Genomic DNA, 19,643 nt, shown 5'->3' on the forward strand with positions numbered 1-19,643 from the left:
TCTAGGATTGGATTAGTAGTAAGGAAACAAGGATTTTAAAGTAACACAACTTTTGTTTCCTTTAGGCTAGATAAGACTTAGCAACATCAATCATGATTATGGAAATGGTGGATTATTGGAGCATTGGATTAGTAGTAAAGGAACAAGGATCTTGGAGTAGCACAACTCGTGTTTCCTTTAGGTTAAATGATATAGCTACTTGGATTCTAGGATGGAGATAACTTTGGCACTCGGATTTGTGATGTTTTGATCCAAGCTTAGTAGCTTGCATGTGCCCCATATGGATATAATCATGAATAGCTACATGTGGATCAGAGTTGTTAGACATAGGTGATTTTGGTGTCCCTCCCCAAGAATGTTATGAGTACAAGATCATCATGGGAGGATGGTTTGGATTAATTCGAATGAAAGGTAACTGAACCTGTTAGCAAAGCCGACAAACCGGATAGTCTAATGACACACCTCTAGAGACATATGCAAGAAGGCCACATTGAACTATGGATGACAGACGAGAGCCACATGAGTGACCAAGACGATGATGCCACAAAGAGTCGGTAGACGAGGAGAGGCGGAGAGACTGGCGACAGTGTCATCAGAGGGAAGGTGAAGCCAGTCAAGCTCATAGAGGGCCTGGTTTTGTTATAGCGTCGAGGGCCCACAACAAGTAAAGCATCCGTGTGAGGATCCAAATCAAAACAAGATTTAAAGTCAAGAATGACCATACAACTAGAGTCGACAAACTAACCACCTGAAATGAGTTGCATGGGTCGAGGAACATGAGCAAAATTAGGAATATGAAAACACGACCTAAGAGTGCCTTGACTATCGACTGGGAGGGAAGTTGCTAAGAACATGAACATGAGAATCTGGAGGTCGAATGGCCGACAAACTGGAAGAATCAGACGAAGAAGCACCAGACGATGAAACTAGAAGTGGGTGTCGAAGTCGTGCAATTTTTGTTCCTCGTCGATCTTGCTTGGCATCCTTCCCTTGTATGCGGTTTACGTGTCACGGACTTGATGTCGCATCCTACGTTCCCTTGTTGAGGGCCCTTGGCCCCGGCGATAGGTAGCGTCGTGCACACATTCTGTGGGTTAGACATTGCGATGCCAACTGCCCCTGCTCCTGCTCCGCCGATAGGTGGTGCTCGAGCATTCGGCTATGGCGGCGCCCAGCCGGGGAAGACGGGTTGTGGGATCGAGGCAGCACACAAAGCAACCCGTAGCCAAGTAAAGGATGCCCAACCGGACTGGCATGGAGCAGAGAGTGCACGAGGGGTGTGGGCGAAGTGGTGAAACTGTTGTCAGGAGTGAACTGTTGCCGCCGTCAGATTTTAAGCCGAGAGTTGAGCGGTGAGGGGATGATGATAGGGGAAGTGAGAAGAGGGCACTTGGAGGAGAAAGGCATCATCCACCCTATGCTCGTGCGTCAGCCGCGATGGTGGATGGTCTTGGGCATATTCGATGTCTACACGTGGATCTACTACTCGGGATGGCATGACATGGTCGTTGCGGAGTGAGGTGCCAAAGCTATTTTGTTGTGTGGATGAGTTTGGAGAGATAGAAGTCGTGTTGCACCCTAGTCTAGGCCTTCAACTGTACCAAGTGCAACTTATTTAGAGTTTTTTCTCTCTCAAGCTTAAGCCTTTCTCCGAACCAAATCTAGTCCAAGACACCCAACCTAGCTTTAAAAGTTCTCATAGCATGGACTTATATCGATGTGCTTAACTTACGGAATTGTAAGAGCACCGCTTAAGCACCAACAACTTTTACCAAGAATAAAGCCCAACATGAGATTGTGTGAGTTAATCATTTTACATCCTTAAGCCCCAACATGCGCCAAGTTGGGTGGTGCCATACGGAAGTTGTTTTGAGGAGTTATGATTGGAGTCTGGTGGTGATGTAGAAGTGATATTCAGGAGATAGTCAAAGAATTTTGGTGGATTATGAGATTTTAGGACTAGTTGAGCATGGTGGTTATTATATTGGTGGATAAATTGATCTTTAATTAATCTGGGAACAATTTGGATTTAGTTAGGTGATTGTGATCTTGAACCAAATTTCACGATGGATAAATAACTTCAATAGTACATATAAGGATCCATAGTCCGTCAATAGAACTTTGTGGATTATATTGGATTTAGATAACAATGAATTTGGGGTTTATTTAAATCATGGTTATGATGTTGGTGGATTGCTTTGTGTTAAATTCACACTTTGGGAGATTAATGAAGTTTGAGAACTTTAGGGTGTAGTATGATAAACCTTGGATATATATCAGATTTATATAGGTTAGATGAGAGTTTGCAGCATCAATCATGATTATGATAATTGGTGGATTATTGGAGCATCTGGGATTGGATTACTAGTAAGGAAGCAAGGAGTTTGAAATAACACAACTTTTGTTTCCTTTAGGGTAGATGAGACTTAGCAACATCAATCATGATTATGGAAATTGTGGATTATTGGAGCATTGGATTAGTAGTAAGGGAACAAGGATCTTGGAGTAGCACAACTCGTGTTTCCTTTAGGTCAAATGATATAGCTACTTGGATTCTAGGATGGAGATTATTTTGGCACTCGGATTTGTGATGTTTTGATCTAAGCATAGTAGCTTGCATGTGCCCCATATGGATATAATCATGAATAGATACATGTGGATCAGAGTTGTTAGACATAGGTGATTTTGGTGTCCCTCCCCAAGAATGTTATGAGTACAAGATCATCATGGGATGATGGTTTGGTTTAATTTTAAGGAAAGGTAAATGAACCTGTTTGCAAAGCCGACAAACCTGATAGTCTAAAGACACACCTCTAGAGACATATGCAAGAAGGTGACATCGAACTAAGGATCATAGACAAGAGTCACATGAGTGACCAAGACGATGATGCCACAAAGAGTCGATAGACGAGGAGAGGCGGAGAGACTGGCGACGGTGTAATCAAAGGGAAGGTGAAGCCAGTCAAGCTCATAGAGGGCCTGGTAGTTATAGCGCCGAGGGGCCACAACAAGTAAAACATCCGTGTGAGGATCCTAATCAAAACAAGAGATATAGTCAAGAATTACCATACAACTAGAGTCGACAAACTAACCACCTGAAATGAGTTGCATGGGTCGAGGAACATGAGCAAAACTAGGAACATGAAAAGACGAAGTGCTAAGAGTGCCTCGACTATCGACTGGGAGGGAAGTTCCTAAGAACATGAACATGAGAATTTGGAGGTCGAATGGCCAACAAACTGGAAGAATCAGACGAAGAGGCACCAGATGATGAAACTAGAAGTGGGTGTCGAAGTCGTGCAATTTTTGTTCCTCGTCGATCTTGCTTGGCGTCCTTCCCTTGTATGCGGGTTACGTCGTCACGGACTTGATGTCGCATCCTACGTTCCCTTGTTGGGGGCCCTTGGCCCCGGTGACAGGTAGCGTCGTGCACACATCCTGTGGGTTAGACATTGCGGTGCCCCATATGGATTCTAGGATGGAGATAACTTTGGCACTTGGATTTGTGATGTTTTGATCTAAGCTTAGTAGCTTGCATGTGCCCCATATGGATATGATCATGAATACGATACATGTGGATCAGAGTTGTTAGACTTAGGTGATTTTGGTGTCCCTCCCCAAGAATGTTACAAGTACAAGATCATCATGGGAGGATGGTTTGGATTAATTCGAAGAGATGGCAATTTTGATGGTATATGATAACCTTGTGGGAGTTGGTCCATGTGAGCCTCATAACAGTTGGTATTAGAGAAATGGTGTTTAAGTGTTTTATGGCAACCTTTAGTCTCACCAAGCCATGACTTTGTTGAGCCGTGACAACAGAGCTGGATATGAAGTAAGGATATGGCCCTTGGACTAACCCTTATACTCCACCTATTTGATGAATATCATGACCATGTTTATGAGTTCTTGGACAAGTTTGTCGTTATCATCATTGATGACCTCTTTGTCTATTCTCCCTCCGAGGAAGATCATAAGAAACACCTGAGAATGATTTTGGATAACTTCAAGAAACCCAGTTATATGCCAAGTTCAAGAAGTATGAAATTTGGCGAAAAGAAGTAGGGTTCCAAGGACATGTTTTCTCCATAGAAGGTTTGTCAATAGAGCCATCAAGGATTAGAATCCGTAACCAACTGGAAGGCCAAACAAATGGAAGTCGGAAGTTCCATCGGACTCAAGAATTATTATCGCAAATTTGTGAAGACTTTCAAGCATCACCGATGACTTAACTCTTGAACAAAGATAAGAAGTTTGAATGAAGGCCCAAGTGTGAAGTGAGCTTTTGAAAGTTTAAGAAGAGGTTAACCACTGATCCGTCCATAGCCACCCTAGATATTTATACGAGTTTTGAAGTTATTGTGATGCATCTAATCATGGACTTCGTTCCGTCTTGATGCAAGAAGGAATCTTCATAGCCTTCAAGGCAACTACGTCCTCATGAATAGAATTGCCCTACCCATGATTTGGAAATAGCGGTAGTAGTGCATGCTTTAAGTATGTCTTCTTCTAGATGGGTAGATTTGATCAACCACTATGATGTTGATATCCATTACCGTCCTGATAAGGCCAATGTCGCAGTGGATACCCTCAGCAGGAAGTCGTGTCCCTGTTCTGCCTTGATCAAGCAGAGCAACTAGTGCTACATGAAGGCTTCGAGAAGTTTGGTGTAGACTTGATCAACCACTATGACGTTGATATCCATTACCACCCTGATAAGGCCAATGTCATAGTGGATACCCTTAGCAGGAAGTCGTGTCCCTGTTCTGCCTTGACCAAGTGAAGCAATTAGTGCTACATGAAGGCTTCAAGAAGTTTGGTGTAGAGCTAGTCAATAGTGTCTATCTCGCTAACTTCGAGATTAGACCCACTCTTAGGATGAATCAAGAAGTATATAAGAGATCAACTAAATGATCAAGCATGGGAAAGCCTTGCATTCTCAGAAGACAAGCAATGTGTTCTTTGGTTTGGAGGTCGCATCTGCATACCTAAGCAAGAAGGTTTGAAGAAGTGGAATCTACAAGCAGCTCGGGACACCCCTTTATTCCATCCACCTAAGGAGTACCAAGTTATACCAGGACCTCAAGAAGTTGATGATGGAATGGAATGGAGTTAGATATAGCCGCCCTTTTGTTACCAACGTCTCAGGATGCAAGCGCGGCGGGTTGCAGCTAGCCCGCACTTGCTTAAGTGGGATCTCCTGGTTTATGCGGGTTGATGCGGTGGTTTGCATAATCCCACGCTAGTTATTGCGGGTTAATGTGCCATCCCGCATACACCGCATGCAACCAGTTCATGTAATTTGGTGGACTGACTTCAGACGCAACTGAACTAACGCATGCAGCTCCTAACATTTGAGGTTCGCTCAGCTGCAATCCAGGTTTGCTCTGCTCCAGATGTTCCGGTCGATCAATGCCACTATCGCGAAGACCGTCAACCAAACGACAGCGTGGACGAAGGTTCAGGAACCTCAACTTATGTCGCGGCATGCGGGTTGAGCGGCACGCCGTCATCGATGAACCAAAGACCCCAGCGCATCGTGTGGCGCTCTTGTAGTCTCAAAAGATATCTGAAGCTAAGTGTGAAGCATGGCTGCATGAGTTTTTTCTTGAACAAGGAGTAGGTTTTGCATCTTTGCGGAATATGCGACAGCCCGTCGGGCAGCACGGTCACACTCGCGTGAACCCGCATACACAAAGTTGTTGCCTGTGGGAGAATTAGCTAGATTTTTTGCGGGGTGGACTCAATGTTCAAGAAAGCGTTTTTAGGCGCCGCTAAAGCGCGCTTAAGCGCTAAGCGACAGCTAAACGCTTCGCTTCTGCCCTAGGCGGTAGTTTTAGCGTTAAGCGAAAAAAGCGGGATTTAGCGGCCGCTTTAGTGCTGAGCGCGCTTAAGCGTTAAAAAAGCGAGGAAGCGGCCACGGGCTAGAGGTAAAAGGGGGTTATAAAAGCCTGGCTCAATACTGGCCTGTTTGGCTAGGGTTTACTGGGTTTGAAGGGGAGCGAGAGCTCCAGTGGCGGCTGCTCCTGTTCTGCATCCAACTGAGCCCCACGCATTCTTCCTCCTCGTCCCCGGACTGGATCTGAACTACTGCTTGGGCTGGGCTGGGGCTGCTGCTGCTGCTTGGTTGCTGCAGCTGCCATTTATCTTATGCTAAGACAATATTATGAATTTATGCTTGCTGTGTGAACCACTGAACTGTATTCTTATGTGTTATTTGGCTATTTGTTGTGGTGTGTGAACCACTGAACCTCAACCTTATATGCTATTTCAGATTTTCAATTACCTATGTGCTATATTTCCTGTTTTGTGCATATTATTCAAAAACAGCCAAATTCTGTCCAATTAAAAAAACGCTTAATCCCGGTTAAGCTGCGCTTAAGCGTCCATTGCTCTAAGTTGTGGCCTTCCGCTCCGCTTACGCTTACCGCTTTCTTGGACACTGGGTGGACTAGCAGCTTAGCTAGCAGTACTATCCCACTTGCACCCTTACCAACGTCAAATTAAGGCCATAACTCTATCAGGGTCATAATTGACCATTACCTAAGCTTGTCATCCTCAACCCATTACTTAACACCAAAAACATTTGCAAGCCAACTAGCAGATAAGTACCTCTTCCAGATTTAAAGTCTCCACAAAGTTCCCAAGAAGGTTGTTGCAGATAAAGGTACAAAGTTGACCTCCAAACCTGTAAGAGATTCCAAGAAGCTTTTAAAATAAAGTCATCCATCAAACGGGGTCTCTGCAAAGAAAACCACACATCGACCCCCACCCCTAACCAACTTACTGCGAAATCTCAATTCTTGTCCTTGCTAAAGCTATATGTCAGAAGTTATGCCATCGAGTGCCTCGGTTCAGTGAAGCAATCTCATCGAAGAGCAAGCAACTTGAAGTGAAGACTGCCGCTGAGCGATCTTTCTAAGCAACCTCACCCAGTGTTTTGTATCACATCACTTAAGATAATATAGATCAAAATTTTGGACCCAACTTTTAAAATATCGATCACGGGGGAGCATATACCATCAAGTGGACAATATACTAGCATCGTTCTTAAGGAAAGCTTTGTCCGATTGTTCAAATTGTATACGCCAACACTAAAATACATTCAAGATGCAAAGGCCGGCATCTTTAACTGTACCAAGTGCAACTTAGTCAGAGTTTCTCCTCACTCAAGCTTAAGCCTTTCTCTAAACCAAACCTAGCCCAAGAAAACCCATCCTAGCTATCAAGGTTGTGATAGGATAGACTTATATCAATGTGCTTAACTTACGGAATTGCAAGAGCACCGCTTAAGCACAAACAACTATTGCCTGAAATAGAGCCCATCATGAAATAGTGATTGTATGAGTCAATCATGTTACATTCTTAAGCCCGCAACACACACTTAGTTGGGTGGTGTCATACTTAAGTTGTTTTGGGGAGTTAGGATTGGAAAATGAGATAGTTTGTTGGTAATGTAGATGTGATCTTGAGAAGATAGTCAAAGATGTTCGGTGGATTTTGAGATTTTAGGTATAGTAGGTGAGCATGGTGATTATTATATTTGTGAATAACAATATAATTAATTAATCTTGAAACAATTTGGATTTAGTTAGGCGATTGTGAATTTGTGATTTTGAACCAAATTTCATGGTGGATTACGAGATTTTAGTTGGATTTTAGATTGGGGTCTCGGGAAGATAGTCAAACTTGTTCTGTGGATTATGAGATATTAGGTCTAATAGGTGAGCATGATGAGTATTACATTGGTGGATAAAAATATCTTGAATTAATCTTTGAACAATTTGGATTTAGTTTGTGAGATTGTGATCTTGGACCAAATTTCATGGAGAATTATGAGATTTTAGGTGGATTTAATTTGGTGATTGTGATCTTCAGAAGATAGTCAAAGATGTTTAGTGGATTATTAAATTTTAAGTCTAGTAGGCGAGGATGATGATTATTATATTAGTGGATAAATAGATCTTTCAATTAGTCTTGGACAATTTGGATTTAGTTAGGTGATTGTGATTTTGACCCAAATTTCAGGTTAGATTATGAGATTTCAGGTGAATTTTAGTTGATATGACTTTTGAGGAGGTAGTCAAAGATGTTCGGTGGATTATGAGATTTTAGGTTTAGTAGGTGAGCATGATGATTATTGCATTGGTGCATAAATAGATCTTTAATTAATCTTGGAACAATTTGGGCTGAGTATGCATGCTTTGAAGATTCATGGGATAGAGACATACCCCGTATCAACACTATTCCAGAAAGACCGCCACACTTTGGCCCATGACCTTAAGCAGTATGAAGTGCTGAAACAGAACCCATTCTAGTGTGACATGATGGAAAGCTATGGAGTCTGAACAACTACAGAACTGACGTCATCCAAGCACTGGGTGGTGTGGAAGGTATCCTGGAACATACCTTATTTAAGGGAACATACTACTGTATTTCCCTATTTGGGAGGGTTTGTTTTGGGAGAAGGTTTCAGGTTTTGAGGAATCAATCAAGTACCAAAAGCTGACAAAGGCACAGCGTTCTGGGCTTAATCAAATCCCCAGCAGAAGATTTACCCTCTGGTGGTCGCCAACCATGCATTAATCGTGCACACGTATATGTTGGTTTCCACTTTCCAGGTTCAGCTAGAATATTAACTGGTTCCTTGGCCCCGGGTCAAAGCCCCTCCTCCAGCAAGCAATGAACAAAATCATGAAGGTAATAACCATGCTAACTGTAGCAAATCTAGCATTATGGCAATATCTCTGTTGTAGTAAAAAAATCTTATTTAATAAATGACATGCTTGTTTATTTTCTCTTTTGACAGTCAAATCCTGCTCTGTATGTGCTGAGGGAGAGAATAAGAAAGGGTCTTCAGTTGTATTCATCTGAACCCACCGAGCCATATGTGTATTCACAGAACTACGGAGAGATATTCAGCAATCAAATCATACGGCTTGTGGATGACATAAATGTCTACCGAGATACCATTCACAAAACCTTCGAGGGTAACCTGACGACCAAACCAATCAATGGTGCCATCTTTATTTTCAATCCAAGAACTGGTCAACCAACTATTTCTGAAGGTTTGTTCCCTTTCTTTTGCTTTTAGCTCTAGTTTTCTTGCAATTATGGCATAACTGCGAAGCATCACAATTTGGAAGACTGACTTGAATTAAAATGGTTTATAATCTGCAGGTCATCCACACAAGTGTATGGGCAGGACAAAAGCGTCTAGTTTCTCAGCATAGTAATCGCGCCAGTTTTCCTCATTTTTAGATTTAACTGAATTTGCATATCCATCCCGCCACAGCATGGAACTCACCAGCTAGATTGTGACTTAGCCAGCGAAGAATCTCCCAGAGCATGAGTTCCTTGCTGACATGGAGCCACTGGGACCCAGTTGAATGAAGCTCCTCAGCTATCACCTCAGGTTTGTCTGACTACCATTTTCTATCTTCAAATCCAACCTTGTGATTCTTATCCAAAATAAAAATTATATAAGTAGCTGAATTTCAGTGCATAATTCTGTAATGCCTGATCAAGCAGATTTATGTCTTTCCATGAGCGGCTAACTGTCTCTCCTGGGGAATTCTGAATGTGAATATTGAAATGCATTCTATACAAAATCCAATCTTTCCAACTCACACTGCACTGTACATACAAATTTATTATTGTTGCTTCTTTTGTTTCTTGCACATTTTACAAGTGTTTTTTTTTTTTGCCTGGGATAGTTTCAGTGCCGAAATTGATTCTGTTGTTTTTGGCAAATTATGGTGATTTTTTTTTTGCCTGTGAGCCAGTGTCGCTACTGATGTTGTTTCTTTCTTGCCACATTCTGTTACGGAGTGCTTTTTTTGGGTATGATCCAGAGTCTCATATACTGAACTGTTCGTTCTGTTGTTCCTTTGCAGGATTTGACATGACATGCTAATATTTTGGAGAAAAACAAGCAGTGGGATGGTAAGAAGTGCATCATTTTGACCTGTCGGCGAACACCTTGGGTCAGTGGTTATGTTTGGGAGAAGAAGAAAACCTATCGTGGTCAGTGGTCATTACTTGTCAAACTGAATTATTAGCGTCAAGTTGATGTTTCGCTTGGTGTTATCATCCTCGTCTAGTTGATGCTTTATGATTTGAGCTTTTTTGTTGAAGCTTAATGTGTTATTTCATCTGGTTGCTCTTCTTAAGATTGGATTACTTGCAGATTTCTTTTTAGCTGGATTAAGTTTACTATGTCAGTGTTTGGTTACATATTTCTGTCAGTCAGTTCTGTGCCTGAGACCTGACGTCACCGGCACGCCTCATATGATTGGATATTCTCATGACCGTGCACCAAGCCTGTGTGTGAACAAAACATTTGTCTGACCATCTCGCTTCACTTGCTCAGAGACACGGATATTCTCATGGTCATGCAGTCAGGCTACCAACGGCAGCGAGTGTGAACATTTGTCTTTAGACCAGTATGAACTACTCGGTAGATGGCTGCATGGTAGCGCTGGATACTCTGGGTACTCTATTGTTCTTGTTCATCTTTAAGAATGGACTGATATATTTAATGTTCTCTAATTACTGTCAGAAATATCTATTTTCTTAGCATGGCAAGAAACAGAAGATAACGAATAAGTAGGAATGTATGATACAAACTTCTGAGCATACATTCTTCGATAGGAATTGTATGATGTGATCTGTATAGGTATCGACTTGGTGTTTCGCCATTTCTAAGTTAAGATATTTGTGTGACATACTGTTAGCAGTACATTTCTAATGCTGTTTTGGCCTGAATCATCAATTCTGTTGTACGTACTTCGAGTATTTGTGTGCGGTTATAATATCTGAAGCTCTGGACATTGCAGAAAAAGGAGGCACCTGCTTGGCGAAAGCTAGCGCCTATGGCGAAATTCTAAATTCAGAATATATGACTGGACTACTTGAGGCTTTTGCATAGTTTTCTACTGGCAGTTGTTCAACAATTTACAGCTAGCATTTTAAGAAAGAGTATTTGTATGTCTGCATCTTCAGCCATGTTTCTTCTGTTTTATGTCAATGCAAGATCTTACAATTTAAAATGAGGTAATTGACGCATACTTTCGAATTCCTTAAGGAGGTTGAGGTATGCAATATTTGTCATGTCCGAGTTGAAATGAAACAATGCCTTTCACTTAGCTGTATTTGTGTCATTATGCTACGTGCTCATTCAGATTCTTGCTCATCAAAGAATCATTCGAACCAAATGCTGAATCTTGATAACGCCTTTCAGTTGTACGATCACTTGTTCCAGGATTTGTTCATTTACTTGTTGCAGTCAACAAGTCTCTAATATCTTGTATCAGGATCCGTTGATTACTTGTTTCAGGACCTCATCTTCAATTTGCCTAGTGTTACACAGAGCAAAAATCTTGTCGTGGCTGTAACTTGTTCTTATGCATTACTGTTCATTTTTTTTATCAACTAGCTAACTGTTGCCTGCGGTGCAAATTTTGTTTCCTGTAGGTGACTTTCGACTCTGGTTTGGCCTAGCATTTATAGTAAACTAAATTCTGAGTAACATGTATGCTGATAATAGGGAAGACATTCAAACACTAAATTTAAAAAAGTTGTTGTTTTCAAATTTTGTAGTACTGTAGTACTAGGATGTTTGTTGAACTGGTGGACACATGTGGCAGGATGTGGGTACCTACAGGCTGACTCTGAGTCTCTAAGCAAGCGAAGCGAGATGGTGTCAAGTCAGGCAGGGGACAGTGATGGTCTCTACAGGATGACTTGCTTTGCTGACTGTTACTGCTGCACTGGTGCACTGTCTCTGGTCACTTCTTTGATCCGGCGACGTAAAGGTTGTGTCTGTGTGTGTGCAGTAGCAGTACATGGTCTGTGTAAGCCTTGGTGCTGTTACCCCATGGCACTGGTTGTCTCTGGTCATGTGTAATGCTGAAGCAAAGAACAATGGTATATACATTCTAAAGCAACAGCTTTTTAAAAGTGATTATCGTTTACATGTAGAAGTTTGTTTCAATATTTGCACTACTTTTGATCTCTATACATGTCATTACTTAGATTAGCCACTATAGTGTTTAGGAAGAAACCCAAGTTGAAGCACAGTAGATGTTCTTTTTTTGAAAAACTGAAGCACACTAGATGATTATTGGCATGGTAAGGAAAAAAATTAGATAGTTTTAAGAGATTATTAGTCTACTGAAATAATCATGAAAAAAATGTGAACACATTATTGTTCTCGCTTTTCTTTCCCATTCATTGCCTAATCATCTATAGGGTACGTACTATGTAGTATGTTAGTTCAAATACGTGTACAGCATTTTTCAAATACATGACTACCATTTTCTTTCAAATACATGCTTTGATGTCTATTTTTCCATAAACATTATAAGTTCTTCATATACACCTGAAACATAGTATTTTACAATTACGCAAAAAAAATTGAATTACACAATCATTTTTTACATTGTATAACATTTTGAAAATAAATAAAAATATCACGTACAGTTTTTCAAACGCATGAAGATATTTTAAATGTCATGAACACTTTTTAAATGTTGTGAATATTTCTTTACAGTAACTGTTACAAAAAAATCGTCTATGTTTTTTCAAATTCACAATGAACATAATTAAATTTTTGGAATATTTGTATTTATATTTTGTAATAATATAGAAAACAAAAAAAAATTGAAAGAGAGGAAGAATAACACGTACATTCTTTTTTAGGCATGTACATGTGATTTGCCCGTGGGAGGGAGGAGAGTCATGGACTCCCTAGCGCAATGGGCTGCCTGGCCCATATACAGAAGCACTGTAGGCAGTCCGTCCTTCCAACTCGCTAAAAGCGAGCTATAGCCAGGGAGTTCCTATTCGCCGCTTGCTGTGGCAAACAGACGCCGTTTCGCACAGACGGGTGTCCAACTGGGCCAGCCCATGAATACAGGGGACGAAAGCGCGCTGTAGCCAAAAAAACAACGCCGTTGCAGGAATTCGAAACCACGACCTTATGGTATATGGTATAACCGAGGTGGTACTACCAGTTGACCTACCACTCGTTACTTTTTTTTTGAGACATCCCTACCACACGTTACAGATTATATAGCAGCGACATTCTTAAAGAAACAACACACAGCGCAGATCAAAATTATATCTTAAATTTCAAAGGCACTTTTATATTGAAAAAAACGAAGGGATCTCAGAAACACAAACAAATTGCTAATTTGCGAACAAAAGTTTAAAACTGAAATATTTTGGAAATCAGGAACTTTTTTTTGAAATGGGAACATATTTGGAAATTCCAAGACGTAACTTGAAAAATGCGAACATATTTAGAAAAATGTGAAAATAAGAACATTTTTTTAATATTGTGAACAAAAATTTGAAACTGAAAAATTTCAAAACTCCTAAAAAAATGAAAACATGCACATTTTTTTAATTTGCGAACAATTTTTGGAAAAGGGAACATGTATAGAACCCCCCGAACATTTTTTGAAATCTGTGAAGAAAATTGAAATTGAACAATTTCGAAACTCCTAAAAAAAATGAAAACACACACATTTTTTGATATTTGTGAAGAATTGTTTTAAAACAAGGACATTTTTTGAAACATGAATATTTTTTTAAAAAATTGAAAATTTCCTGAATTTATGGCCAAAATTTTAACTCACGTACAATATTTTAATTTGAATATTTTTCAAATTTGAAACAATTTTAACACAAGCTAAACATTTTTTAAAATTTATGAATAATTTTTGAAACAGGATTTTTTTTGGAAACTCCTGAAAAATAATGAAAAGATGAACATTTTTTAAACATTTTGAACAATTTTTCTAAATGAGAACATTTTTACAACGTGAACATATTTGAAATCGTGAACAAAATTTTGAGAATGCCAACATTTTCTGAAATTGTGAACAAAATTTTGAAAACAAGAACGTTTTTTGAATTTCCTGAACTTTTTTGGAAAATGTAAACAAATTTTAAAAATGAGTACACTTTTTGAAATTCCTAAACATTTTTCAGAAAATGTGAAAAACTTTAGGATAAAAGAACAATTTTTGAAATTTGTGAACAAAATAAATATGAAAACGAAAAAAGGAAAAAAAAGAAACAGGAAAAATGAAAAAAAGAAAGAAAAACGAAAAAAGGAAAAAATAAAACCTGGAAAACACCAGAAATAGAAAACCAGAAAAAAAAACCCGGGTTCAAGAACCTTCTAGAAGGTTCCCAAAACCGGTAGAAATACTCTACAGAGAAAGATAACTCGCCAACAATTGGGCTGGCCCATTGCCTCGTTCAATGTCGCAACCCTGTGCGAACCATCGACATTATGACGCAGAGAACGGCGCATAGGGTTTTCCCTATAGCCACGCCTGGGCTGACGCGTGTCCATGGAGTCATCTGGGATGGCAATCCCTATTTCCTGCTCGTTGCGGCAAATTGCCGACCAATCGCACAGGCAAAGTGAGTGAACAAGGGTACACGGGCTGGCTCAATCAGGAGTCATCATGTAGCCTACATGGATCCGGTTTTAGAATCTTCTAGAAGGTTCTCGTTCACTCTTTTCTCATTTTCTCTTTTCATGTTATTGTCTTTATGGGTTTTCATTTTTATCCATTTTCAATTTTTTTAGAATTTTCAAAAGATATTCTGTCTCCGAAAAAATGTTCATATTTTAAAACAAATGTGTGTAATTTCAGAAAGATTTGGTTTCCAGAAGTTCTTCAATTTTTTTAAAAAAATAGTAGAATTTTTAAAAACGTTTGGATTTTCATTCTTAATTTCAAAAAATTGTGTGAAATTTTAAACAAATTCAACGTTTTAAAAATAAATGTTTGACAAAAAGAAAATTTTAGAAAATATTTGTGTTTTCTGTAGTTCTATAAATTTTAAATATTTGTTCACAATTTTCAAAAAATATTTCTCTTTTTCAAAAATGTTCCTGTTTAAAAACCGTGTTTTCTAAAATTGTTTGTGTTATTAAAAAACAAAAACATTTGGAAAAATGTTCACATTTTCTAAAAAACATAAAATTTTCCAATAATGCTCACAATTTTTTATAAAAAATCCAAAATATGTTCAACCTTTTTAAAATAACTGTCTCAATGATTGTTTTTAGAGAACCAAAGGAAAAAAAATACTAGAAAAATTGTTGGTACAATAACCCGGGCCACTACAGTAGTCGGTTCATTGGTCCCTATTATTATTTTTGCGAAAACATTGGTCACTATTGTTGCTACAAGGGTCGGCCGAGTCGAGGGTGGGGCCTATGTATTTGCCCGCCAATTTGCTGCATAGAGCGATAAATAGGAGCTCCCATCTAGGATGTGTTTGGTAGCTCACATCCCCATGCAGGCTGTGTGGGACCAAATTGACTCGGTTGACTAGCTTGGCTGCATCAAAATCTTGGCCAGCATGAACCTCAAAGCACCACTAATCGACAGCTTGCAGGGAACCAGGCTCGTCTCGTGTAGGGTGGGGGACGCGGTGCCGAGCTAGTGCAAGCGGGGAGATGGTGCGAGCTCGAACGCGTCCCCGAGAAGTCAGCAGGAGTAATTTTGTCACCTCGACCGATTGCCTGCCTATTTATCCCCCCGGGCTCACCGCCCCAACCCCTGCTACCACCCACTCCCCCCTGAAGTTCTCTGTCCCGGGAAGCTTCTTCACTGACGAGCAGGTAAGCGGCGCCATCTTCTCCGGTCGTCGTTGGTCGGTAGGGGCGATCCTTCTACATCCTCTTCCCCGAGTTGTTCCTTGCCTCCTCACCGCTCCTTCCATGGTTGAAAGTAATATCACTCCCTACTTGTTATAGCTTAGAGATGTGAGCAGGTGGTATGGTAGGTTATGCGAGGATTGCCTCATGATATTGTGTGAGAATGTGATAGATGAGATGCTAGTCGTGTCATTTTGGTGCTATGGTAGGTTTTGCTTGTTGACCGTGATGATGTTCATGGTGTTGTGGTAGACCAATGCTTATGTGCTAGTATTGCTTGTTTTCCATTCCGTCTGATTCTAGTATGGTAGATTTTTCTTGTCAGACGGTGATGGTGTTCAGGGTGTTGTGGTAGATTGACGCCTATGTGCTAGTATTGCTTGTTTTACATACCGTTCGATTCTAGTATGGTAGACGTGGTAGTATGGTAAGTTTTCTTGTCAAAGGTGATGGTGTTCATGGTGTTGTTGTAGATCGATGCTTATGTGCTAGCATTACAAGTTTTCCATGCTAGTATGGTATGTGGTAGTGTCTGCTTAATGATGAGTCCATGCTAGTATGATAGATGCATGTTCTTGTTCAGCTAGTCCTTATGCTAATCATTATAGGCAATGACCATTGAGACTTTAGTACGACCCTTGTTCTGTCAGACACCCAGACATTTTCCTTCTATCTTGAGGACTCCCGGCCACCTTTGACTGGGTCCGCAGAGGTGTTTGAGGTGCATCATGTGTGTTCTTTAGTGGTGGTGATGCTTGCGGTAGCTACTAAGGTGGCCGCTGGCAAGGCATAGATGAGGGGTTGCATGAGGGGAATACAACGAAATGGACTTCTTTCTTGTCCACCTTCATTCTCAACTAGATGTGTGATTTGATAAGGGATTCAAGAAGGTGCGCCTAAACACTGTTGCAAAGATGATGTTTGGTTTTTGTGGCACATAGCTGACCTCAACACAGGTGTACAACCATCTTAAGAAGTGAAGGGTGAGATGGATCCACGTGTCCAACCTTACAGGATCTTAGCAATGCACAGTGGGATCGAGATGCCTTCAAAATTCTGTTGGAGGCTAAGCACTACCAAAGACACATCTCGGTTATCTAACCTAGCCTTCTTTCACTTGATTTAACATGCTAGCCAAAACTAACAATGTTGTGTTTCTTTCTTAGGATCATCCCAAGGACGTTGAGTATCTTAACATGCCCTTTTCTCTGCCGGTAGCCTCGTAGCCACCTCCATCCCATGCGGTCCAATAATAGGATATATGTGTAGGCATGGTGTCCTATTTTTGCAAGTCGTGGTCTTTCATCTTGTACTTTTTCTTTTTTATTTTACCGGAGATTTTATTCGCACTTTGATACTTGGTTCGTTCTAATAAATGGTTGTGTGCATCGCTTGACACAGAAGTCAAGGGTAATCCTCCTTTTCGAAAAAAACTCCTCCATCACTAGCCGTCTTGTTCTCGACCCACATTTTTCTATGAAGTCCTAGAAACACGACAAGCAATACGTCCTTATGTTGCTTAATTTGCTTTATAGTTCTTTTTTCGGGGCATTGTTTATCATGCATATGCAAGGAAGAATGTACACTAGTAGAAAATGGGTCATTTGTCCCGGTTCCAGAGGCCCATTAGCCCTGGTTCTAGAACCGGGACTAAAGGGTCAGGACTAAAGCCAAAAACCTTTAGTCCCGGTTCTCTTATGAACCGGGACAGAAAGGGCTCCACGTGGCCGCTGCGGGGCGCCCAGGCAGGAGGATCTTTAGTTCCGGTTGGTAATACCAACGGGGACCAAAAGGCATCCATGCGTCAGCATATGGCAGGAGCTGGGGGTTTTTTTGAAGGGGGGGGTAGGGAGTTTTGGAGGGTTAATTTAGGGGTTTCATATATTGTGTTAGTTAGCTAATAGAGAAAAGTGACCTCTCTTATCTCCGTGCTTGGTCAACGCTAGCTAGCTACTATACGTATAGAGAGAACTCGACACGCTAGCTAGTAAGCAAATGAAGGAACCACTAAGTACACAAGATCGTCATGAACATATATAGAGAGAAGTGACCTCTCTTTCTCTGAGAGATTGGTCGAACAACAAGTTTTCGTATATCTATCCGACGCTACTAGCTACATGTATACAATATAAGATCTCTTACAAACCCTAACATCTAAGGTCTATTTCAACTTCCACATGGTATTCTCCGGCTTTATGTATGACGTGGTCAAGAAAGAATCCCGCCAATCTTGAATAGCTCATATGCGATCATGTCGTAGGAGTTCATCCCGCATCTGCCACATCTAATTTAAAGAAGTGGGTCAATACATATATATGAATGAAACTCAACACAAATGATGGTAATAAAATAAAATTGTGAATTCTTTTTTTTATGTACCTCATATTGTTTTTCAGAGTAGCCCCGCTTAGAGGTCGTCGAGTTGTAGATGAACTCACAAACGTAGTATCCACAAAAATTATTCCTGGCTTCCTGCCACAAGCACTTTACGAGGAATAGAGTTCAATCAAACTGATAATCAAGCATGCTAAATGGTATTGATGAAACTATCTAGAATCAATGGGAGATGTGCGGAACTAGCTAGTAGTACTTACTTTTGGGTGTTTAAATTGCAGCTCTGTCGGCAGTCCCGGCGTAATTATGGTGAACCCTTTCCAAACCCTGCCAGACAAAGAGAATAATTACTTGATATCTAGGAAATGAACAAAGTTGCCGATGTGGTGTGATAATGATCGATTGAACTTACTTCTAGAGCATATCAGTCATGTCCGCATACTCCTAGGGATCTTTTCTTCTTGAGTCCAAGACAGTCGCTATTCCAGCTTCAAGCTTAATCTCTAGCAAAATAAAGTGGAATCTGCACATGCATGCATAACTCATCAATTACATTACTACAATTAACCTCAAGTAAGGGAAACCGAATATGCACAAGACATTAACACTCACTTGAAGTTGTAAGGAAAGAGTATTTTCTCTTTGTTTTGATTTTTAAGCAACAATTGTAGCAAGTTGTCCTCGGTTTCAGAGACATTGTGTTTGACCATCCATTCATGTATGACATTTGGGTTAATGAACCCAATGTCATAGATATCTGCTTTTCTGCATTTGATGATCTTCAACCTGCATAATATAGTGAGGATAATTATATATACATGCAAATGAAAGAGCTGAGCTATATATAGAGACTTAATTATTACAGAAGTAGTACTTACAGATAGTAGCAAGTCATGAGTGTTTTGTCGAGGGCCTTTTGATTGTATAACTGGAACAACTCGTCAAATTCAATATTCAAAATATCCATTCCAACAAGGTCATGCACTCATGCTCCTCTTTAATTCTCATCGTCAAAGTATGCTTCCCAGATTGGCGGCATCTTTCCATGTACCATTCATGGAGTCTTCACATCATCGTTGTTACAGGAGGATGATGATCAGGTTTGACGAGAGGCTGCCCGTACTGGAATCTGAATTCGTCCACCTCCATTGTTTCAAACTCTATATCATCGGTCAGGTAATCAGCAGGATTAGTACCGGGCACCATCCCCGGATGATTAGCGATGATATCACTAGACACCTTGAGTGGGGAGCACGTTTGCTTCGCCTGTTCGCCGAGCTGGGGAATTTTTTCCCACTTCTTCGTTCTGCTAACCTTGCATCAATGCAAGTACTTCCTACCGCTTCGCTTCCTTATATGCCTTTTTAATAGTGCGCACTGTTGGGGAACGTAGTAATTTCAAAAAAATTCCTACGCACACGCAAGATCATGGTGATGCATAGCAACGAGAGGGGAGAGTGTTGTCCACGTACCCTCGTAGACCGAAAGCGGAAGCGTTAGAACAACGCGGTTGATGTAGTCGTACGTCTTCACGGCCCGACCGATCAAGCACAGAAACTACGGCACCTCCGAGTTCTAGCACACGTTCAGCTCGATGACGTTCCCCGTACTCTGATCCAGC

At 40.7% G+C, this 19,643-nt stretch overlaps 1 long non-coding RNA gene across 1 annotated transcript; it reads left to right on the forward strand.

Moving 5' to 3' along the window:
- Positions 1-8,819: 8,819 nt before the first annotated feature.
- LOC119310328 lies at positions 8,820-9,364 on the forward strand. Its single transcript, XR_005150685.1, has 3 exons — positions 8,820-9,068; positions 9,181-9,232; positions 9,331-9,364. It is a non-coding gene; the product is annotated as an uncharacterized LOC119310328 (long non-coding RNA).
- The last annotated feature ends 10,279 nt before the right edge of the window (positions 9,365-19,643 follow it).

The sequence above is a fragment of the Triticum dicoccoides genome, chromosome 1B (assembly GCF_002162155.2).
Source record: "Triticum dicoccoides isolate Atlit2015 ecotype Zavitan chromosome 1B, WEW_v2.0, whole genome shotgun sequence".
NCBI lineage: Eukaryota > Viridiplantae > Streptophyta > Magnoliopsida > Poales > Poaceae > Triticum > Triticum dicoccoides.